The sequence below is a fragment of the Chenopodium album genome, chromosome 21 (genome assembly GCF_948465745.1).
Source record: "Chenopodium album chromosome 21, dcCheAlbu1.1, whole genome shotgun sequence".
Taxonomy (NCBI): domain Eukaryota; kingdom Viridiplantae; phylum Streptophyta; class Magnoliopsida; order Caryophyllales; family Amaranthaceae; genus Chenopodium; species Chenopodium album.
Window position 1 is genome coordinate 17,961,151 of NC_137854.1, and position 10,624 is coordinate 17,971,774.

A 10,624-nucleotide genomic window follows, 5' to 3' on the forward strand; every position below is an offset into this window, starting at 1 on the left:
TTTTATATTTCGATCTTCGATTTTTCGGATCAAAGAAGGTTGTGAAAAAATGTCATACCGTGTCTTCTCAGATTTTCATGACGAACATATATTACCGAAAAACTTAAAATTTTTTATTTCTTATGCATAAAATCGCTATTTTCGCATTCGATGCTTGACTTTGTACAATTAAAATCTATAATTCAAAGATTAAGAATCCCTTGCGAGAAGATGATACAAACCGATTATGTGAACTAGAAAATTGCGTAATGGCTGTATAAATCTAGCCTATTTTTCAATTTCCATTGATGCGCGATTGAAATTAAGGTACATGGAATATAAATTCGTGGTTGATTTCATTATTTGATTAAATTTTTTTGAAGAACTACGAAGAACAACGATGAACATCGATGAAGTTCGAAGAACAAAATTTTCGATTTTAAATTGTTATATTTAATTAGAATTTTGGATTTTATTAAAATTATAATTAGATAAAATAATTTCGAAATTAAAATAAGAATTTCAGAAAATAACTAATTGAATTATGGAAAATAAGAAAATGAAATAAAAAAAGGAAAATACCTTAAATACCCTTAATGAATGTTTGACCAAGCTAAAAAAATAAATCTAAAATCAGCCAATGAAAATTGAGTATAGTGATGGTCATTGTGAGAGTGACCAGAATTTTTATACTTTATAATGACAAATCGATATATAACAAAAGGATATAAACCTGTTAGAGATAATATCGGAAAATAAATATCCTAAATATATTATGCTCCTAATAAGATCAATACGGAAAATATATCACACATATATTTATTTTCCGATATTATCTCTAACATAAACATCTGATCAATACTCTATATGATCTACCGGAACTAATCCGATAAGAATTCCATCTCATGAAATATCGACCACGTACTGAACGATAAACGTAAACGTAAACCAATCCATCCTGATTAAAACCCCTTACCGCTAGGATATGCCTGAAACTAGAACCTATTATCTAAATGAACTTCTCCATAATACCTCCATTTAGATAATAACCAGTATACTCTCTCCGTACCAAATGATGCACACAATATACTTTGACATTCGTTTTTAGCTTTTATATCCATAAAGACAAAAGCTAATGAGCGCCCCTGGGGCGTTAGATAAGAGAATTAAAAGTGGAAATATTAGAGTAAAACTAACATTAATTACACCGAACGACGCGTGATTTTGTCATGCATTCAGAACTTAATACTCTTTCAACCAATAAAATTATTTCTTAACTAACGCCGCGGGGCGCTCGTTAGCAAGATCCTTATATAAAACTCAATGTATTCATGTAATATGTTCTTGATTTTATTATACCGTAAAATTTTGAATATAAAATTAAATAGCTTATATAATTACGTAATAAAAAATATTAATTGTCAAACATATCCATCGGCCAGCTGTAAGAGTGTCAAGTCAAAATGTTGCAAATAAATAGAGAAGAGAATATAAAATACATTTCCCAAGACAGCGGTAGATGAAATTGTTGCTTTTGGTCAATAGTCAAATAGAACTACAATATCAATGCATTAAGTACACCACCAACCTTACTGTACTTTCAAAAAACAAAATAAGGTGCATACATTTAAAGCAGCCACATAAATTACGTGTTTGTAAATTTACTTCATTCACCTTGAACCCCACCACTATTGAAAGTACAAATCTTTTCCCACGGGTGTTGAAGCAAGGCAGGGTTTTATTCCTCCAAATCATTTGCCTAAGACGCTCAGGTGGTCGAGGTAAGGGGGTTTTTTTTTTTCCCTATCTGTTAATTAGTAATCATGTTAATCTCCGTGTCAAGTGGAAACTTTGTTGCAGATATCTTAGTTAATCATGTAAAATTTCTGGAGCGAAATATATGATTATTGTTGCTATAACTATGATTTATCAATTTTTTTTAAAAAAAACATGAATTGTCAATTGATATCATTTTCATTTTTAATTTCAGTTGTTGCTATTTATGACCATTTATATCACATTAAAATTCGAACATGTTAAGAATGATGTGAGTTAATAATCGCTTCACTTTCCGTACCATATATAACGGGTAGGCATGATATATTTGCTAGGAATATTTGTGCTCTTATCTTACCCAAGTAATTAAGTTTCCTATTTAGATCTTATTTGATAATTTTGTTTTGTTGCTCAAGGAGTGTTGCTGTATAAATACGCTTGATGATTCAATGACAAATTGAAACATAAGGGGCACATAAGTATTAATCTTATCATAACACGAACATTCTTTGGAAAATGAAGTATCATGTCCTAGATTATATTCAATCAAAGTCCAGCTACTATATAGCAATTTGTACTTTGGTTTTGTTGTTGTTGTCCATATTGGGGGACTTAATGAGTAAAATATAGACTTATTTGCACTAATATTGCTTACAATTTTAATAAAAATGTATGTTGGTTAACGTTTGTAAATCGATGTTATATACACATCACAAGTAAATGCTACACGATTTTAGAGTTCGTAAATTATATTCAATGTATTTTTAATTCAGATTGATTGGGGCTTTGTGCTTGTAAAACTATTAGAGTAGGATGCCTAAATTTGATTAGGAAATTAATATAAATACATACTACGTATCAATAACACTAACATTTTATGCAAAAGTAGTCGACTACATGTCTGATTTTAAGAATTGCAATGGTTATTGTTTTTGATTATGGATAATTAATTTTTTTTTTTTGTAGTAATTTCATCGATGGAAGGAAGTAGGAATTCTTGGTTTCAGTTTATGTTGGGTGATTCGACTAGGCAACATCTGGTGAGTTTGGATTATTAATACATATGGTTATTAAATAAACATGTTATAACGATTTTGAATTCAAATTCTCCGGTGTTTAATATTTTGTAGTTTGTGCCTGAAAGGATTCGGGAGATGCTCAATTCTCCTTTAGGAAAGTTTTATGTCGTCCTTGGTATGAGCGGTGTACCATATCCACTAATCATTAGGTTGATTCAGATTGGTAACCAGTGGAGGTGTTTCATAGAAGATGGGTGGTCAACTTTTGTGGATTATAATTGCCTAAAGGATGGTGATATAGTCCAAATGTTTTACTACGGCCGTCAATACTTCCGTGCTAGGGTTTACAGGCGTGGCAAAGAAATTGTGGATGATGCGGAAAATGACTCATCAGACGAGGATGATGTTAGGCACATTGATTGTAATCAACCAGTGTTCTTATGTCGTTTCACACAGCCCTACATTAGGGCGGGGAGATTGGTATGTTTGTCATAAGTAATATTGCTAATCGCAAGATAATTTTGATCCTAATTTATATATATCGAGTACACAATCTTGATGATTTAGGAAGTGTTATTGTTTCATTAATTAGAATTATTTTATGGTTTCAGTATATCCCGGTGAATACAGCAAGGGAGTACTTAAATGGATTCCCCTCACTATCACGCGTCCAACTGTACTTCATGCAAAGGATTTATGATGCAATTTTGCAGGTCAAATACGATGCTACTTACAACATCAAACAATGCTTCATCAAAGGGGGTATCAAACCGATGATATACTGGAATTCCATTGAAGCTGGGCAGAAAGTAACGGTTGAGTTGTTTGCTGATGTTGTCCCCCCACTGTTTTTTAAATCCTATGCTTAATTATTAAGTAACTCTTTAATGTCATGAAGTCAATACCTCTTTGTTTAGGTTTGATTTATCTTTATTTTTAATTTTTAACATAATATAGAACTGTTTGCAATCTTTTCGAGTATTGGTACTTGTCTTAACGTTATGTCCTCTTTGTTGTATTGTATTTGTAATATATTTTATTTCAATGCCAAAAATACAAAGTAAAATGGAAAACTAAAACATAAAAACCTTTGGAAAAAAATTTCCACTTAATGTGATGATTCAATTTTTAAGCACATACTTTTAACGGATAACATTTCATTCACTACGACTAATGGATGGGGTCATTAAATTGGGCACATGAAAATATTGTACCACCTCAAACAAAACATAAATTAGAAGCCGAGGACATTTACGAGATATGTAGAAAAAGAATGTGAGGTATTCGGATTATTGACACATTTTAAGTTTGTAAATGATTTGTACAGTTGTACTGAGAGGAATAATTTGGTTAGCCTTTAAATTCACATCAATACGTAATTAGAAGTATTAGTGAGACTTTGGTCGGGGACAATTTGATTTGAATAAGTTATCATTTTTAATAGATGAAATGAATGTAATAGTGTTAAAGAAATATATTTATGCAGTTAAATTTAGTAACACAGTTTAGAATGTCGATAGTGTATAGGAATTTTGATTCTAAATGAGCAATAATCGTGGTTAGATAAAATTAGTACTCCGTATAAACCGTCTTTTTTGTGTGAATTTTGGAAATCTCACTTTTTATGGTTTTTTTAAACAAACCCACATTTTTAAGTATCAAATTTTTAAAAATGCACCACCCCTATTTCAAATCTAATAGATTGCATCTCAACCTCTGACTTCCAAATCATCAACCATAACAAAACCTTCCCTTCCATCTCAACCTTTAACTTCAATTACCTCAATTTAGCTTTAAAGAAAACAAATACTACAATTTAATTATTGTTGTAACATTAGAATTAGTTTTTTAGAGCTCTACTGAATTTAATCATGCATATATATATAAAGGGAAGAGTCAAAATGTTTTTGGAGGTGGAAACATACATGATTGAACGGCACAACCTGTAGGCCCATTTGACGTTGTCATTATTTTTTACGTCAAACTTTTGAAATAGAGGTGGTGCTAGAAAACATTTAGGTAAATATACGGTGGTTTAGTTTTAAAAAAAACATAAAAGTTGATTTAGTGTTTGGACAAGTTTTAGTAACTTATTTTGATTTTCGTTGTTGAGTGAATTGAGGTTGTGATCACCAAACCTAATAATCAAATACCAGTAAGGAAAGTACCAGATTTCTGGAAATATTTAGTTTATTACTGTGCATGCTATTTTGGTCGATATCAAATAAATAATGTGTTAGTTTTAAATAACGTGTCATTAAATTAAGAAATATATGTAAGGTAAAAAAAAGGGTCACTAATACGTTAGTTTTAAAAGTATGGTTAGTTTTAAATCATGTCAACACAAGAACGAATCGGGTTCACAACTTATGATGTTGAAATATATTTGAGGAATTTTGTAAAAATAAACGAAGGAGATAAGGTCGGGTTTTATGTAGTGGAAGTTCTCATCCGGAAAGATTTTTTACCAAGTCAAACTGCGTTGTATAAAGTCTATAAACTGCGTTGTGTGGTCGACATCTAATTTTAGATAAAATAATTTTATATTTATCTCACATCGTTCTTTTTAGTGTTCTAAAATTTTATCGTAAACACGATAACTCTGTTACTTAAAAGATTATATTGATGGAATTAGTTTTTTAATTAGAAAAAGTTGATATCTATATATAATCTGAAGCTTTTAATCCATGATTCTGCGTGCTCTGTACGAGTTCTCATTTAATTTGAAAACGATTAATGGTAATTAGAAATCTTGATTTACCATAAAATAATGTTTGGAAGTTTTAAAAAAGGGAAGTAAACCGTCCAAAGACAGCTACCAAATGTAGTAGGGTCGCATTGAGTTGAATACTCTGATGTTTGGAAGAATTTGGTGAAGGAGAATTGATAAATTAATTATGAGAGAATAGCTTAGCTTGATTATTATTGATCAATAGGTAGATTATTTATACAAAACCTACGAACATAAGATAGGAAACAATATTCCTAAAAGATATACTACCATAATCATAAACCCTAAAGATATATTCTCTAAATAATATCTTAACATAAATATCCTAAATATATTATTCTCCTAATAAGATCAATACGGAAATTTTTGTGAACGGTCCCAAGATTTAACCTGCTCTTGATACCATGATAAATTAGGGAGGAATAGAAAATAATTGGAATATATGTGTGATATATTTTCCGATATTATCTCTAACAAGAATCAATGCTCAATTTGTCTTTAGCACAGAAGTAGCCGATTTTTTGCTCGTGCAAGTATTATACTACTCATAAAACGACCACATTATTTGGGTACACTTCTCTATTTTCTGCAAAGCAGAGGTAACATTTGATAAACCTCATTAAATCTGGTGTTCTTTTCCCATGCATGAAGATAAAGTGCTGAAGACTTTTTATTAACTTGTAGTACCAATAACTACACAAGACATTTATGGCGGGCATATCAGATTTTAAAAAATACAAGCCAGAAAAATGAATGAATATGCTTAACCCGTATGCCTCTCCGTGCTCTAAATAAAAACACAGAAAATTTGTATATAGGGTCAGCTACCTACGACCCCTAAGTGTATTTCCTGATAATTTTTGAGCTAGTCAAAATTGCTTTGGACCAAGCAGCTGTATGGAGTCAGATTCAATAGTGTTTGCACATATTTTTTGACCAAAAAAGATTTATCATTATTTGGACAAGCAAAGAAAATATGTGGTGGATTAAACCACTGCATGTCTACAAACTAAAACGCGTCAATTAATGAATACACTTTATTTTGTTATAATTATTCTTAAATCCAAAAATGATGAATAATCTCTTACAATTTTATAATTGATAGTAAAATAGGGATTATAAGAAATCCAGTAATTGTAATAAAAATTTTGGCGGAGGTATTCAAGTAATTGTAAATGACAACTATGAATAAGTATTTGGATTGTGAAATGCTAAGCTTCCGGACTAATAGAATGCTTAATATTCACTGAGGACATTTTACTCGTACTAGTAGCGGTGGAACAATTTTTTAAAGACATAACATGTACGATAAGCTAAATTGAACCGAATAGAACAAAATTAAGAACAAAACCATCGTGAAAGAATTAGGCTCAAAAGAGGTTAAAGTTGTTTTGAAAATTAACGGCAGTAAGTTAAAGTGATTGCACACAAACCTATTTCACTTAGCCACAAACTAGAGTAAGATAACCTGTGACGGGTGAAAAATGGACACATGATTAGTAAAATAGAGTAGTAAAACTATATAACATAACTTGTTTTGGTCAAAAACTAGTGTCGTCATAATAAAAATTGTTGATCGACAAGCCTGAATAATTTTAAGTATTTAGTTTTAATGATGTATTTATACCTTGATGACGAAATAGAATACTATGTATTACTTATGAATAGAGGAAGCAAATTGTTTGTGTTTTTTTTTCCGACATAAGATTCTTTACTTAATTACTAATATTATCGACAAAATCATAGAATAATACGTCTATATTAATCGTACCGCTTGAAATGTTATGTACTTAAATAGGTTTATCTCCCAAAATCTATTCAAAACTCCCACAATGCAATGCACGAACGTAGACATAAATAATATGTCATCTCCCATCATAACCTCTTCCAACACACAATGAAGAATTGAAGACTAAATGTTGGCTGCACAATAAATGCGACCCTTATTGCTATAAAGGTGAAGGGATTGCACACATGGTCAAGGCAAATAAAATATGTCTATTTTTAAAGCTGTAAAACCTGCACCATAGTCTTCTATTGACTACCATAGGTTAATTAATATTCTTACAAATACATCTACCTATATTTAATTTCTTACCCTTAACTTAGACTTTAAAGATAACTATATAAAAATCGACCCAATTTGATTTTAATATTATTTACATACTTCCTCCGTTTGTATTTAGTTGACCCAAATTGACCCATATTGTTTTTTAGTTTATTAATTTTTATTGAGAACTAGAAAAATTTAATTGATACCACTAAATAAAACAAAGTAGTAAATAAATAAAAAAACACTCATTAGAAAAGCAGTACATACAATAACATTACTATGTTGCCTAATTTGTAGTATAAGTCTTGGCCTCTTGGGCACACTAAATTTTATTTCCTAGCTTCACCCCTGCATATAATGTTGGATTCCATAAGAAATACTTCGTATAGTACTCGCTCCAGTTTTAAATATTTGCTTAATTTCCCTGGACACGCTTACCGATGTTAAACTTTCTTCATTAATATCGTTAATTATCAATACGTATAAATTCTAACAATTGAAAATACATAATCTATTTAGTGAGGTGATTTGAACAAGTACTCACAAGACAATGTTTGTTCTTTTGTATACACACATAAACAATAGTCAAAAATCAAAAAAAGGACAAATGAATAGTGCACAAAATATAAATTGAGCAATTATTTAATAATGGGAGAGTACATAGAACTACTTCAATGGTAAGCTAATTAACAAATTAGCTTGTTATACCACAGTAGATTAAATGCTAATAACTTTTGTAGCTAATGTCTAGTACAATATAGCTAGTTGATTGTGATTCAATTGAGTCTCAATTTGATAATTATCTTCTGACATGTACTTTTTTCAATTTATCACCCTATCTTTTTGGCTAGTTTATTTCGCAAGCAAATTATCGTAGCTAAGCTAATTTGCTTGACTTAGCTTGTTTAATTTGGTTGCCCTACTGGTTAAGATAATAGAAAAGGAATTTTATAATTTGCAAGCAAGTCACTAGCTATAACCATTGGATGGAGTTGCTCTAATTAACCGAGGGGATGGTTTATATGAGGCGAAGTGTTCCACCAGAAGTTTTGTCAATGCTGGGTCAAAACTCGTACGTGAAGCTAACTTTAAAAGGTTTGTGAAAACAGTAAATGAAAAATATCACGCACGATACAAGAAAAAAAAATTTAACAACACAAAAATAAAAACCATAGAAAAAAAAAATATAAATTACAAGAATTAATTAAAACAATAATATTTAACAAAATCAAGTGGAAAGGTCAGTACAATACTTGAAAAATATTATAGTTACTACGAGTAATAAACATAAAATCTTGTGTGGACCTGGTCTACAATAATATTATATTGTGGACCTAAGGTTTATATACTTATCTAACTGGCACTATATTTGACATAGTGACTCTTAATTCAAGCAATTGCTAAATTAACCCAATATATCATTATTGTGTAGTAAAAAAAAAATAAACAAATTAAAAGATGATGCCATAAGTGTACATGAAAGTCTAAAGTCAGTGAAATGATTGTGATAAATGGTGTCAGATGCCTAGTTTAGACTACAGTCTACAGGTATTGACTTTGGTGTAAATACAATGATGCATAGTAAATTTACTTTTAACATAGTAACCTTTTTTAAAACTTGTGTGACATTTAATGATATTATAAATTTACGTTATGTGGTTACGACATTATGTTAGATAGTGACCTAATTTTAACAATCAAGCTTCTTAGTGAAACAAAGCAAACTTCTGTAAGATGCAAAAACGTATAGCTTCTCATAGAAGACAAAGCAAACAAGTAAGAAACCAAACAATACGCGGTGAGTGATAATAGCGGTGAGACGACTGTTGTTCAAAACTACGATTCCGCGTAATGTTAGGTAACTTTTATCAAGTATTAAGATCAAGTTGAGAGGTAGAAAATTTTGTAATCTGACTATGAATGTTGGAAGTATATACCTCGTCTAGCGTAAGCTAATTAAACTTAAACTACATTCTATTAGTTTAATTGATAATTCATATGAATATTAATATAGAATTGCTGTGGATTACCACAGTGGTGTCAAGTACACCGTAGTTTGCATATTATAATATGAATAATATACTGCTTGGTTATTCGTATATAACGATCAAAAGACTCCGATTTTGTTTAGGAGTAAACTCGTATTGGTCTAACGCACACAATGTAACTAATTAAGTGTATTCCATGTATATAGGGTGTTGATTAATGATTTAATTTCCAATAAGAGACTTAAAAATCGCAAAGTACTTTTTATACCAAATAATCTGTACAAGTGTTTTTAGGAAAATCGCACAGTCATGTATTCGTTATAAGTCGTCCTTTGAAACTCTGGTCAAGATTGGTTTCTTAAAATTAAAAATGGAACATTAAAAATTTTCAAATATTATACTACCTCCGTTTCATGTTTTTTGCAACTTTGAGCGTTATTTGTGAGATATTAAATATTACAAAGTTGAAAAAAACCTAGACAAATGAAAATAAAGAAATGTATATTTAAAATGTTGATATATTTAGGATTGTTGCGTAAGTGGGTGTTGACTCCACAGTAATCCCTCATTCGTTCTAAGCCTCGTAATCTTATTAAAACCCAAATTCCTTGAGTAGAAAGGTCGTGTTTTATAAAAGAAATAAACAAAAGATGAGTGCTAACACCGCCAGCTCGTCATCCACCGTCGCGAAGCTTTTGAATTGCTCTCATGGTGTACAAGCTCGAGTATCAACTGTACGTAGAGGTCCAAATGCCGGTAAACGCTTCTTAAGCTGTCCTTTTTGGAAGGTAATTATCGTATAATTATGCTCTAAAAACAAAAGCGTCTCATATTCATATATTAAATAATGTGTTTTATACAAATTTAATGTAACACAAAAATAAAAATATTATAAAATTGATCTGTTTGCTCATATTATCAGGATAGAACGGCGGATTGTAGGTTTTTCAGATGGGAGGAGGACGCAACTGGCAATATCGGCGAAGTGCAGCAAAAAATTGACCTCCTTCAAACACAATTAGAGTCAATGTCTAGAGAAAATGAGGAACTCAAGAGCGAAATACAATGTTTGTGATTT